Source organism: Xiphophorus maculatus, chromosome 19, assembly GCF_002775205.1.
Source record: "Xiphophorus maculatus strain JP 163 A chromosome 19, X_maculatus-5.0-male, whole genome shotgun sequence".
In the NCBI taxonomy this organism is placed as follows: Eukaryota; Metazoa; Chordata; class Actinopteri; order Cyprinodontiformes; family Poeciliidae; genus Xiphophorus; species Xiphophorus maculatus.
The window spans coordinates 23,379,136-23,394,118 of record NC_036461.1 but is presented as its reverse complement, the minus strand read 5'-3'; the positions used below and the strand labels follow the sequence as shown (position 1 = coordinate 23,394,118).

General features: G+C 38.5%; 1 protein-coding gene across 5 annotated transcripts in view; it reads right to left on the bottom strand.

The window, feature by feature from the left end:
- numb (NUMB, endocytic adaptor protein) overlaps positions 1-14,343 on the bottom strand; it is a 63,831-nt gene extending 49,488 nt beyond the window's left edge. For all 5 annotated transcript variants that reach the window (XM_023352611.1, XM_023352615.1, XM_023352613.1 and 2 more), the window contains exon 1: positions 14,180-14,343. The gene's annotated coding sequence lies outside the window, so the exon portion shown is untranslated. The remainder of the gene's footprint in view (positions 1-14,179) is intronic.
- Between the last annotated feature and the right edge of the window lie 640 nt (positions 14,344-14,983).

Sequence of the window (14,983 nt, the reverse complement as noted above, 5' to 3'; positions counted from 1 at the left end):
AAAATACAATATTACAAAACAAAAGGTCATCTGATGTCTCTTCTGGTTACAAATCATTTCATGATGGATCTTTACTAAGAGAAAACAGATTTTTATGTGAAGATGACCTTAAAATCCCACTCATCCTTTATATAGATGATTTTGAGATATGCAACCCTCTGGGAACATCGCGCAAGAAGCATAAAGTCACAGCAGTGTACTGTGTGTTTGCAGACATACCTGCCACATTGAGATCTCCACTGACTTCCATTTACTTAACCATTTTGTGCAAGGCAAATGATGTCAACCAGTATGGCTACACAAAGGTTTTGGACCCACTGCTCAAAGATTTGAAGTCCTTTGAAGATAATGGTATTTTTGTTTCAAGTCTGGGCAAAGTGGTCAAGGGCACTGTACTTGCTGTTGTTGCTGACAATCTTGGCGCTCATTCAATAGGTGGGTTTGTTGAAAGCTTTTCAGCTTCACATTTCTGTCGCTTTTGCATTGGAGAACGGTCAGAGATTCAGAAGCATGAAGTAGGAGAAGGACTATTTCCTCTACGTACTAAGTCTAACTATGCCATGCACGTCAAAGCAGCACTGTCTAATCCTGCAGAAGCTCACCACTGTGGAGTTAAAAGACAGTGTCCCATCTCAGACAGACTCAGTCACTTTCATGCTACATCAGGTTATCCCCCTGATGCTTTGCATGATTTGCTTGAAGGGATTGTACCTGTGGAAATATCACTCTGTCTTGATGTGTTAATCAGGAAGAAATACATCTCTCTTCAGGATCTTAACCATTTCATCCTTTGCTTTCCTTACAAATGGAGTGACAAAACAAACTGCCCACAACCCATTGCCCCAAATTTCAAATCACGAAAAAGTGTAGGAGGTAACGCACACGAAAACTGGTGTTTGTTGAGAATGATACCACTCATGATTGGTGACAAAGTCCCAGAAGATGAGCCTGCTTGGGAGGTTTTGATGACCCTGAAAGATGTTGTTGAGCTTGTCATGGCTCCTCTCCACACAGCTGAGACAATAGGATACATGCAGAGTAAGATCTCAGAACACCGTTACAGATATTTTGAAGTGTTCCCAGACGAGAAAATGAGACCAAAACATCACTTTCTTGAGCATTATCCTTTGCTTACAACTGTTTACGGGCCACTTGTACATTTCTGGACTATGCGGTTTGAAGCCAAACATCGATTCTTTAAAAGGATTGTTAGGCAGACTGGATGTTTTAGAAACATTCTCATGACAATGGCAAGAAAACACCAATCGATGATTGCGTATCATGCCCACAATTGCAACAACCAAAGGCCAGCACTGACAGTGTCACAAAGGACCCAAGTGGTAGTCGATGTTTTAAAAGACAGCATTAAGGAGTCCTTTGCAATGAAGTTCCCTGGGGAAGAGTTTGTGAACATGACAAATAAAGCAACCATTTTAGGCACAGTCTATAATATTGGCATGATCCTGCCATTTGGCTCAACAGGAGGCCTACCTGACTTTGGAGAAATCCAGCAAATAATAATTTTGCACGAAACTCCTGTCTTTGTTCTGAAGTTGCTTAGTGGCTGTTACTGTGAACACCTGAGGAGTTTCAAAGTAGAGCCCACAGGAGAGACAGAAATCCTTAAACATTCTGAATTTAAAGATACATACCCCTTGGCTGCATACAATACAGCAGATGGCCGTATGGTGTCCCTTAAACACTTCATTGCATCAGAGTAAGTGTAATAGGTTGATTATTTCTGTTATCATATGTGTTGTTATATCAGTGTTATCATACAACATGTTATCATATCAAATGTGTTTGCACTTTTCAAGTACAGTTATTTAAAAAGAAAATTACTTCACCAACAACTATGTGGCCAGGCATCCTGTCTTATTTATTTATTGTAATATTTATTTAACATGATACATACGACATTGCCACAAAAGATGGGAAAATGTGATGCATATTTACTCTTCTCTCCTCTCCATCTTCCCTCATCTCCCTCTTCTTAAAGTAATAATGACAATCAAAGATTACTTATTCAAATCTACTGAACTAAATCTCCATTTATTTCTTTGGCAGAAGAATATTGAAGCAAACCTATTCAAATAATCTCATAAACTGTTAACAACCAGTCTCAACTTCTTTTCTTTCTCTGTCTCTACAGCTGAGGAAGCACACACCAAACAGCAATGGCGGTCCAGTTAAGAGTCATTTTACAAGAACACAGCATTAAGAAGTTGACACTTCCAACAGGAATTCCCAATACAGTAGACGATCTTGTTTCCATAATTACTGAAACTTTCCAGTTGAATGGGGAATATGGACTACTATATCAAGACAAAGACTTTGACAATCAGTTTTTCAGTGTCACCTCAACTGCTGACTTGTATGACAAGGCCACTGTTAAAATGATCCTAAAAGAGCCTGACATCACCCTTGACCTACACCCAATATTTGAATCAGGACCATCATCTACATTGAGCTCTTTGAGTTCTGTGAGCACCCGTCCTGCAAGTACTCCTGAAACAGACATCTGCCCTGAAGATCATGATGCATCCTCACAGGTGTCCGACTCCACATCATCAGGTTCCAGTGACACCATTATTCTGCCTGATTCATGTCGCCTTGCTGCATGGCCAGTGCCCTTTCAAGTACCTGAGTTTTCCCGAGACATACAACTAATTCTTGCAGAGGCAAACAACTCATATCATGCCACTGGAAGACACTTCATGGATGCCAGTGTTAAATCAGCAATAATGCAAGACCTTGCAAAAGTCATTTTTTCGTACACTGCTTACCCAACCAATCAGCAGATCCTTTCAGTGGCTGAAGCCTTGGTTTCCAAGTTTCCATGTCTTAGGGAACCGGGATCATTTGCAGGCTTATATGGCTGGCAGCAGCGCATAAAATACAAGATGCACAATTACCGGGCCAAGCTAAGATCTCGAAAATATTCTTACCCGGAAATTGAAATCAACACCTTAAAAAGGAAGCATCCAGCTGATGCAGTGCCATCAAAAAATGTAAAAAAGCCCAAAAAAGCAGAGGTTAATTACCTCCCTGCGCACCCTACTGGTGAAAGCCAAGAGACACTGGAGAAAGAGAGGCTTGAATTAATTTGTGAAATAACAAAGAAAAACAATGCAAAGATAATTACAGATAAAATGAATAAAACTTTCTCTAGCCGAAGAGTTGAAGTAGTCAGCCTATGCCCCTCTGTGATTGTGCTTAAAGAAAGGTGGCCAGCATTATTCACTGAGGCTCAGGTGAGAATGTATTTATAATTTTTCCTTCCCATCAAGAAACATTCATGTGATTACTATGAGATCTGGTCTGTCATTTAAAATTTTATTTGTGTCCTTTTATTTCCTAGATCAAGGAAGAGTTCAGACGTATCACGACAGTTTCCTTGGAGGAGACATTCATGCTAAAGCTTGATGAATACACACCAAGTCTTATGCAGCTTATGCGTGCTAAAGGAGGGGCTGCTGGTTCCAAGATGCACCCTCTGTTGGACACTTTAAATGACGTATGTTATTTACCTTTTTTTCACAAATATGTCATTATTGATATACGTGAATTAAAAGTGAATTAATTTGTAAAGAATTGCTTTGTTCTGCACAAAGTTGAGCTCCTTACCAACTTAAACTACCTTTTGGTTTTTAAGCAATTTGGTGTTAGTGTATGTAATTCTCTCCCCACTCTCCACTAACAGTCTTTTCACTAAATTGTATCTCCCTACAGACACAGAGCATTGAGAAAAAAAGGGATGCAGTTGTCTGCTGCCTCATTAACTACCTTGGTGAAAGACAAGAAGATCTTTTCCATGACTGCCAGGTATGTCATTGATAACAGATGATTGATTAACTCAAGGGATCCTCTCCTCTCCACTCCTTTTCCCTCTCTCCCCTTTTGACCACTCCCCTCTGCTCTCCTTTAGATAAGTTGAAATGTATTGAAACAGCATCTTCAATAAAATTAAAAATGTGTATCTTTTTTGTTTCTTTCTTTTTAAAATGTAGGAATGTGACGACTACACAGACAAAACAATGAAGGTGATCGTGATGCACAACATCATGGCTGAGGAGGATCCATCAGATGTGTCGATTGTGATTGAGGGAAACCAAGTGATGGAAGGATGTGGAAGCCGAACAAAGGCATGTGTACTGCTGATGGGACTGATATATGCCCTCAACCTCGACTATCCAAAGCAGCTCAAGAACACATTTGAAGCTTTTCAAAAACTTTTTTTGGAACTTGATGGGGCAAAACTACTGAAGAAGGTCCACAGCCTCAAAAACAAGCTCATGCAATAGACATACATTTCCCCTCTTGTTCCAAGAGGATCTTTTGTCTGGACAGAGAGTTGTAATGGAGTATAGTTTTATATTTTTGTTATCTTCCCTCCTCTGCTCCACATACAGACACAGAAATATATGTACAGATGGATACATAAGTATGTTGCAGCCTCTCTCAGTTTTTTGTTGTGTATAAATACACCTGCAGATTTCAGATTTGCTCAGTCACTGTTGTGTGAGGCCGAAGAAACACAAGTAAGAGTTTAGATACAAGAAAATCTTCATGTGATTGGACATCCCTTGCACCTCTGCTCTGATCACCTCACTTCTCCTTTTCTCTGATCAACTCCTTTCTTATTGAGCAGTCTGGATGTTCTAAAGCAGGGATATGTTTTATTGTCCAACATTACTGAAACAACAGTTGAAGTTGTTAGGTTATAACGCAAGTTCATTATTTGAAATGTTGTGTGACACTGTTGTGCTGCAGTTTATTCTGTGTTTTTGATGACTTTATGGATTAAAAACATTGAGAAGGTGTACGATCTGAATGTCTTTTTTGGGGGTACATGTTACCTTCTCTGAATAACTAATGGTTATTAACTGATTTTAATTAACTTTGATTTGTAATTATCAGGTATTACCTACTAGCAAACAAGACATAGTTTTACCTAATTTAACTGAGTAAGTAGCTGTTGAATATATACATAAATATGAGGTAAAGTTTACCCAATTTCTTTAAGTATTTCATATATTTTTTGTTCAGTTACTTTATACTCAATATATGGAATTGAATTTACCCCAAAAGAGTCGATGCAAATTGTTACCTCAGATTTATTAGGTAAATTCTATAGATGAATTTTTTCAGTGTAGAAGGATGTCGCCGCGGCATGTTTTTCAATGGCTGACTACATGAACAAAATTATTCAAGTGTGATTTTAATTGCATTTCTTATTTAATGGGAACACCACAATTGAGAAATTGAGTTTTTTTGGCATTAGAACCAGACTTTCTAGTCAAAGTTTGATAAAAGCAGAATAAGCATCGCTGGTGTGAAGGCACCCTTAATGTAATAATCCAACACAAAAAAGCTCAACCACAGCAGGAGTGGATGAGGTGCATCTGAACTGTGTTTTCTTGCTACAGATTCTCACTCAGATTTCCATCATGAGGCTCTGCACATTTTCTCCCTTATTCAGCTCCATGAATCTTCCCATTAACATTGACTAGCCTCCCTGTTCCCAAACATGATGCCACCATGTCCCACTGCGAGCATGATCTGTTCAGCCTCACATAGTTTTTTGCATGCTTTTGCATGTGATATGTTTGTCACAAGCAAGATCGTCTTCTTCCTCATGTTTGCAACAAACTTTTTCCCCTCAAAAATTTTCCCCTCACACTTCTGGACTATGCACAACTTAACAGAGGTCTATCAAATGAAATCCAAATAAAACGCATTGAAACTGCACCTCGAAAAAACACATTGAGATCGAAGATTAAATTTATAAAATTGTGGACTTATTACACATTAAAAACAATAAGTGTGTTTGCACCACAAATCAATAAAACATCATAACTTTGTTATTTCTGTAATTACCTTTAAGTCGCCATCGTGTCTTTTTACTTCGATTTTGGACACTGCAAACTGAACGTACTGATGTGTCACTTGTTCCTTATATTTTTTTGTTGTTGTTCATCTCTAAACTGTCTAGACACCTCTGTGGTGGAAACTGGTGCCAAGGTAACCATGACATTTGTCTAGCATGACGACAGCAGGTGGCCTCAAGATACGACACATCACACGTAGCCGAACAGGAAGTAGCTGGAGTGCAGACGCACACACTGTGTTGGGGAACGGTACCGCTGCCGCTCATGCTCTGGACAGAGATTCTGTCAAAACATGTCTGTGCATGACAATTACTTTCACAGCAAGCAATTACACCCACCTCACTACTGCCAACACTAAGTGAAAAAAATGTAAATAGCAGAATGCAGAAATTTCCTTATTTTTTATTGGCCATATATTACACCTTCTCGTCCATTATGTACAAGTCAAGGTGCATCTCAATATTTTATATATTACAGAGGTGTCTATTTTCTGTAACTCAAATCACAAATAAGATGTTATAAGAGATCTAAAAAATATAATTTTAAATACATTTTTGTAAGCCTACTGAAAAGTATGTTCATGTACCGACTATGCTCTATTGGTCAGGGTCTAGCAAAATAACACATTTTGCTATAAAATTGTCCCAGAAGTTATTGGGATAAACAATAATATTGTTATTTTGAGACCATTTTCAAGTAATATGATGATAATGGCATAATAATGTAAGAACACCCTCTTGAAATGTAAGAACAATCAATAAACTTTCATTTCTAATGAGTATTTAACACTGGAATTTAAGACATTTTAAATATCCAAAATAAATACAAACAGAAACAATAAATAAAATGAATTTTGAGGTTTATGTAAACAAAATTGTCATTCACAAAAAGGAGGCTAGCTGATACCAAAGCACCAGACTGAAGACTTTTATCGTCCAGGTTTTGGTAGAAAAACAGAGAAAAAATAAAAAGGGGGGGGGGGGGGGGCAATGAATTATGCAATTATTGAGCTTGTTTTAACTTATTATGCAATTAATATATTTATTAATGTATTGATTTATTGAGACAGGCCTAGGTCAGGGTTCCTTCTGCAGGAATTACTGCATCCATGTGGCGTAGCATGGAGGCAATCAGCTGAGGTTCAAAGGCAACAGCAGCCTTCAGCTCTTCTGCATTGTTGCTTATGGTGTCTCATCTCTTGACAATACCTCATATATTCTATATAGCATTTAGGTCAAGCCAACGGATTACCAGAAGAAACAGATTACTTCTGGTACAAAATGAAAGGTTTTAAGTACAATGTTCTTCAAAAAAAAGCCAAACATATATATATCTATATCTATATATAGATATACAGTATATATAAATTAATTAATTTCCCAAAAGAGTGGATTTTATGATGCAAATCTACATTTAAAAAAATTAAATGGAACAAAAATTATATTAGTGGGCGATATGGACTTGAGGTCCATGTCGCCATAAAGCTATAAGCTGAAAGTTTTATCACATTATTTTGTGATAATACTGTAATAATAAAACTTAAGGAAATGTATGCCTGTGAGTCACAGCAATTATAGTCCCACAAATACAAACACTGCTCTTGAAAAACATTCATATTTGTTACACGCTTCTTTAGGGCATCAGACACACTAAGAAGTGTGCTTTGTATCACTAAACTGCACACGGTAACTGTATTCTCAAATTTATTGATGCTTTCATTAAACAAACATGCTTAAACATCATTAAAAGAATTTTAATGCGACAGCAATAAATCAAAATTCTTATGAGAAATTTATCACAATAAATGATAAGCAATACAATGAATGACCAGTCTTAAATGATAGATGGCTTTTCTTTCTTTTTTTTTTGCAAATACAAACACATGGTAACTTAAAAGTGTGGAATGCTCTTGTATTCAGCCCTTTACTCTAAGATTGCAGGGGGGGAAAATCCAGTGCAACCAAGGGGTGGGCATTTTTCCTACGGTTATGTTATGGTGATAAATTCCTTATAAGAATTTTGATTTATTGTTAGTTTAGATTTACCATTTTCTCCACTATTTGCTCAAAGATATTATCAATAAATTTGAAAGTATGATTAAATGCAGTTCATGCAGGGAGTTTTGTAATACAAATCACTCTTCTTTATGTGGCTGGTGTCCTAAAGAAGCGTATTATAAATGTGCACGTTTTCCAAAAGCAGCATTTGTGTACTGACACTTTTGCTGTGTTATGCACCCATACAGTTATCTTAAAAAGTAGTAATAAATATTTCTCATCACCACTTTTTATTGTTATCACAATATTACCACAAAATATTGTGACAAAACGTTAAGTCCTTAGTGCAACCAATTGTCTTCTACAGTCACCCAACTAGTGAATAAAGTCCAGCTGTGTGTATGTTTTTCTGTTTAAACAAAATCTGCAGAATATATATATATATATATGTTAGGCTTGCCACGATAAACGATAAATCAATTAATCGTACGATAAATTAAAACTATCAACCTCATTTTAATTATCGGCATTATCGTCTCTTCTGGCCTTTTTCTCTTTCTGTTGATAACACTGAATAAAAAAAGGCTCAACTCCGGTGCTCTCCACTGACCCTCCCTTCCTCATTTTCTTAGTGTAAAGCCCAGCGCACAGGACACGATCTTAGAGCTGTCGGCCGATTGTCGGCCCATTTTCAAAACCTGACAGACCACACATGAGCCGACAGAAATCCTAGCTATAACGGTTCGATCGGTTCGTTCCTGCCGTGTGGTGTCCAACAATGGGCACAAAATAATGGCTACAAGTCCAGTGAACTAATTTTAAAACCCGACATTAATCAATGCTTTACTACAATCTACCTGCAATGCATGTGGCTAGTGTCAGCGTAAAGTCCTGACTGAATGAAAATCATTATAACCTATTTACGTCACGTTAACGAAGAACAGCTGAAAAGTGACCGGTTTTATCAACTGCGGTAGCAATTTCGCTCCAACTCCTCCCCTTGTCATTTCTATATTCTTTGCACAAAATGTTGAATAAACATTAATGTTGTTTCCACATATCATCTCCAATATCCGCTGGACTTCGGGTTGCGCGTGTCAGCTGTTTGGGATTCCCCTCCGTAATTTCCCCTCAGAAAACATGGAGGAGAATCCGTGCTTTCTGACTGGCTGACTGTCACATTCAACAGATTGCGTTAACGCTGGGCCACGACAATCTACCGTAGTAAGCGACAATATTAGAACGGTTCTAAGATTGTAATAAGGGGAATATACAGACTTCATAATCTGCACTTTTTTGGTTAAATGCAGTATTTATTTCCACTTTGGCTTTATGTTGTTTAGGTTTTATTTGAGTACATTTTTTGTTAATGGAGACTGAGAAAACATTAGATTTTGTTTTTGGTTTTGTTTATTTTGTTTATCAGTTCCAGTGTTAAGTGTTCTTTTGAAAATAAAGTTTATCTAGCTTGCATGCGTTATTACGTCAGTTCCATTAAATCAGTGTAAAAAGGTCTTCAAACAATATTATTGTTTATCGCAATAATTTTTGAGACAATTAATCGCTCAGCAAAATTTGTTATCGTGACAGGCCTAATACATATAAATAAATTTGAATATGTGGAAACGTTTGGAACGGCAAAACTCCTAATATTTAGTTATATTTTTGTCACAGAAAAGTTGTTTCACATTCACACAGATGTTCGTGTGTGGTGAGCGGCCACCTGAGCCGCAACTTTAAAAGAAACATCTACGGTCCCGACTCCAACTGGAAGCTGGGCACAAAGTTCCCACCCTAGGAGATCCAACCAGTGGCCATTTCATCCTGGGTCGGCCATAATTAAGGCAGAGATCAGAGAGCTGAATAAAGCATGAGCTGTTCCAGTCCGGGAGGCTCGGGTATCACATTATATAGGGGCCTTCAAAGACAAAAGGAGTCCCTGAGCATTACAGTGTAACCAGGGAGGAGTCGCACTGGCACAAACCTGAAAGGCAACTCCTCGTATACAGTGATAACCCCCCTCCACCCCCGGCTCGCTCTAGCTAATACAGAGATGATACAGGCAGGGCAAAAGGAGAAGATACAGCCCCTTTGGTGCCAATTAAAAGCTAAAATTATTATCCCAAACGGCACACTCAAAGAAACTGCAATCATAGGAGTAAAACAATCAGGCAGCTGAAGTTGTACATCTGATTAACAGGAAAATGATTGCAGAGACTTTATGCTTGTATGCAATTGTGCAATTAAGATAAAGATCTGAAAGTTATTTAACAGGAGAGAGGGGGAGAATAAAGGGGGGGAAAAAAGGTACAGCTAGCTACCTTTGGCCATTGATGCAGTCCAAAGTATTACCACACATGATATATGACATAACCGTTGGTGTACTGATCTGCCTTCTCATAATCTCTATGGTTGACAGTAATAATAACGTTGTAAAGAGAGAACCCATCATTTAGCTTCTGTTTTACGACATCTTCCTTTACCAGTCCTAATGCTGAAAATCATCCAAGGCAATCATAACTCACGCTTATTTAGATTTATTCGCAGTTTGCCCAAAAAATAGATCTACTTTATGGAGACTGATTTTTCAGGGGTGCGGGGGGAATAAATAATCTTTCATCTGTGACAGGACACAACAGTACTCATCACCAAAACGCATTAAAGCTGCTCCAGAACCTATTTTCAGACACTTCTTTTGAAATGGGGTCAGCTGCACATTTGAGATTGCGGCTCTGAAAGCTGCCCTCTGGTAGAAACTTACCAGAGAGTGTCTCTGCTGGACGTGGTCCCAGGCCAGCTAAGAAAGACCGAGGAGACGCACACACCTCGCATGTGTGGACGGGACGGAGGCTTTGTAGAGGATGCAGAGATTTTAAAGCGCTAGTTGGTCTTTTGAAGGAAGTAGTTATTTGGGTTTTTTAAAGTTTTTCTAAGTGCTACAAATTTTATAAGTTGCTCTTGAGTAATCTTTTCTTTGCTTAAATAATTCAGAGGGTTTTATTTGTGCTTTGTTTTAGACCTACTTAAAATAAAATTTAAAGTAAGTTTAGGACTAAAAAGTTTGAATTTATTGAACGTGACACGAGAATAAATAAAGGGGTGGATCAAAGTATTAACTTAATTTTAAACTTTTCAGCAGTAGCATCATCTGATAAATTATTACTCATGTTAACATAACATGCAAAAGAGCCCTGAAAAAATATTCACACCCTTCAAATGTGTATACTATACATGCATATAAATAATGCAGAATCACGAAATGGAAAAAAATAGTTTTTGTTTTCAGCCACTTCAACTTTTTGTCAACAGAGTTCATCTGTGTCTATTCTGAGTTTGGTTTAAATTACAGATGCACAATATATTGAAGCTGCAAAGGACTGCTTAGAAGAACCAATATTTGGTAGAATGGACTGTTCCAGATTCTGTGCATGCAAAACACATGCAACTTCCACTGTTGTCTGAAATCTAAATCATAACACTTTTTTTGGTAGAAAGAGAGAAAGAAACAATAACTCATACAAATGGAGATTATTGAGCTTGTGTTAATTTATTACGCGATTGGTTTATTGGGACAGGTCTGGTTGTAACACAAGACAATCTAAAGAGATCCAGATACTTTTAAAAAGCTTCCTACTATTTACATTTTTGTCTGAAGCAAAAATTCACCAGGAAAAGAATGTTCTTTATTCAGGTTATGATGAGCATAGAAGAGGCAGAGAGAATTTAAGAAAAAGCACTATTCTGGTGTCCTGCTTATGATAATTTTAGCTAACACGGAGCCGAACGCCGAAGCTAAGCTGACGCCAACAGTGATTTCAACACATGCAGCCAGAGGCTCGACAATCTGGCCAGCTACCGGGAACATGGAGCCAGAGAAGCCTTCTGACTGTGTCATCACTACACAGGTTTATCTACCTGTATTGCGTCACTTCTCATAGTTCACATGCGTAACTCGCTGCCAAGAAAAAGCTTCTCTTTTGATGATGAGTTTCTCCCGCAGAGTGAAACAAAGCTGCGGACAGAGAGACTTCTCCTTCTCCCTCGAACAGCTGACATACTTAGACAGTGGGTTTAGTGGCAGGCAGCCAAGCTCAACTCCCTCATTCTTTGGGATGAGCTAAGCCGTGAGCTACTTTCAAGATGTTTGAAAACTACCAGCACTCTTTACCTCCTAGCCTCAGCAGGAATAAACTAGTTTACTGATGGGAGATGCACTAAGGCTGGGCGATCGGGTGGGCAAATAAAATCCCCAATTATTTTTAAACTGAATTCGATTTCAAAAATCTTCTCACTTTTTTTCCTCATTTAAAATTTTTTTTACAAACGACTGAAGACATTGTGAAAAAAGCTGGTTATCTCAATAATAACCGGAGCTGATCTAAATTTAAAGCAAAAACATAAACAGAACCCAGAAAACAAGCTTTTCAAGCAACATGGTGGTTCTTTTTAAAGTTAAAACCCAAAAAGTGCATAAGTGAAAAAAGAAATCTGACTTTCCTAAAATTGTATATTCAAAAACAAAAAGTAAAATTAATCATCAAAACTGATTTATCGCCCAGGCTTATGATGCGCCGTTTAAACCTTCAGAGGTCAGACATGATCTGACACTAAATTATTTTTTTTCTAATTGTATGACAGATTGAAACAAACTCAATCATTTCCATTTGCTTGATTTGTTGTTTTTCTCTTTTCTTTCCCTCTCTTTCTAACAAAAACTGGATGATAAAACTCTTCAGTCTGGTGCTTCGGTCTCAACTAGCAACTTTTTTTGAAGGACAATTTTACATACAGAGACTTCATAATTCATTTTATTTATCGTTTCTGTGTAAATGTCGTCTAGTTCCAGTGTGAAATATTCACTAGAATTTAAAGTTTATTGATCTTTGAGAATGTGTTCTTGTACTGTTATGCTGTTATCTTTATATTACTTGAAAACGGCCTCAAACACAACAATATTATCGTTTATCGCAATAACTTCTGGGACAATTTATTGTCCTGCTAAATTTGTTACGGAGACAGGCCTACCTATATTCACTTCATTCATTACCTGCAATATTATAAAGATATGCAACAGTTTTATTCAGTTTGGTTGTTTTTTTTTTTAAATTTTGAAAAATCTATTTTAATTTTCTATAGAAATTCTATTTTTTTTTTCTATTCCTGCAATTCTATTATTAAAACAGTTGAACTTTTATTGAATCCAGAGATTTTTAAAAATGGGAACTGAGATCCTTATATGCGGTTTAAACCCTCAGGACCGTATCAGATATCGGCAACAGAATATCTGATCGGTGCGTTTCTATGATCAACAAGCAACAATATAATAATTTCACTGCCACAAAACTGCCTGGCATGACATTTAAAGACTAAAAACTAAGAGAACGCCAGCTGGGTTCATTTAGCAAACAAGACGTTTAAAGCAGTATGGCTGTCTTCCTGTGTTTACCTTGATCAAGTGAGCCGACGGAAAGTAATATGACCACCGATGCTCATCTGATCACCGATACTAGAGTGAAAATCTCACCCACTTGCTCTGAGGAAACCACAATACGAGCAAGACGTCCCACAAAAACAAGATATCATGCACAATATACTCAGACGCATTATCACACTTTACAAAAATATATATATATTCCGCGTGTTAAGACTGTGAGTCACGACTTAAAGCAGGCTGCCTGCCTGCCTCCCTGCCCGGTGGGTTAGCTGGTGTCGTTTTCAAAAACGTACGTTTCGATGAGAAGGAGCCAGACTGCAACACCTCGTCTCTACAAACTTCGCAGCGCATAAATCCCCCGTTTTTCTACGGCGGTCAACATTTGGGACGACGGCGTTACACAAGCGAGCCGAGTGACAGTGTGTGAAAACAAGTCGTGACAGCTCATGTGCTGAGTGACTGCATATTTTAGTCGGAGATGCAGCCATTAGTTGCACTGACAGACCCCCCTCCTCCTCCTCTCAAAGTTATTCAGGTAACTTGAGTGTCGTCGGCTAATTACCAGAATGAGGATGGAACTAACCGAAAAACCTGCCGCCTTCACCGGTCACTTTCAGGCGACATGGGATGTTTTCAACACGTTTGAAGAGTAGTGGAAATATTTTCAGCTTCTTCCCCCCCCCCATTCTGTCAAACACTCGAGTGAGCAAGGGAAGTAAATGCCTTGAAAATGGGAGCTAACGTAGCTGCGTGTGCCGCATTCAGAGAGGCTAGTGGTGCTTAGCTAGGCGAGCTAACACAAGCTTCACCGGGCATGATAGTCCCAGCAGGACTCTGCGTGTTTGACTTTAACTTACCTGTGACCACCTCTGCGACCCACAAGCTGTCCCCCCTGAAGCCGTCACCTATGAACTGCGAGCCGTGCCGAGTCAAAAATAATTCAAATTCCACAAAAAGTCTCGGAGAAGCCCTCGCAGTCCAATCGCTTCAGCCACCGCCGCTGAATGGGTGCTACGCAGAGACTCAACCAAACCTCCTCCTTAGCAACGGCCCTCCTCCGCGTGACCTCATTGGGCCGCTCGCGCAGCTCCGAGGTGATCGAAAGTTGACGGTACTGTAGGCAGGGTCACACTCTCGGTGGTGCAATGAGGATGGAGACACTGGAAAACTACTGTTTATAGACAGAAGTACCGGTACTTCAGGTGACTAATGCGTCCTCCTGACGGTGTCATCCGTTTGTGTGGCTGATTCGGTTCTTCCTGCACAAAGTCGGGGCGTGGACCGGGCTTTGAAATACAAAATGTTGAGTTTAACGAAAAACACAATCACACATTCAGCCATTGCTGTTTTATATAATAGTTTTAAAATGATCTTTCATAAAACCAAGGCATTTCTGATATTTATCTTTTGAGACAAGGATGTCTCAAAAGACAATACAGCAACGTAAACTTTCAACTTTGGAAATAGAAGTTTTTATTTAACATGGCATGTTAGAAATATAAAAAAACGGACCATTGAAAGTCGGACGGTATAGCACCTAGTAGTAGGTAAAGTAGTATAAACATAGCAAAAAATAAGTGCAGCTTCTTAAAGTCGTCATAGCAACAGCTAAATCCACTTATATGTTTGGGAATTCACAACCTTAAACCTGACAATCCCAT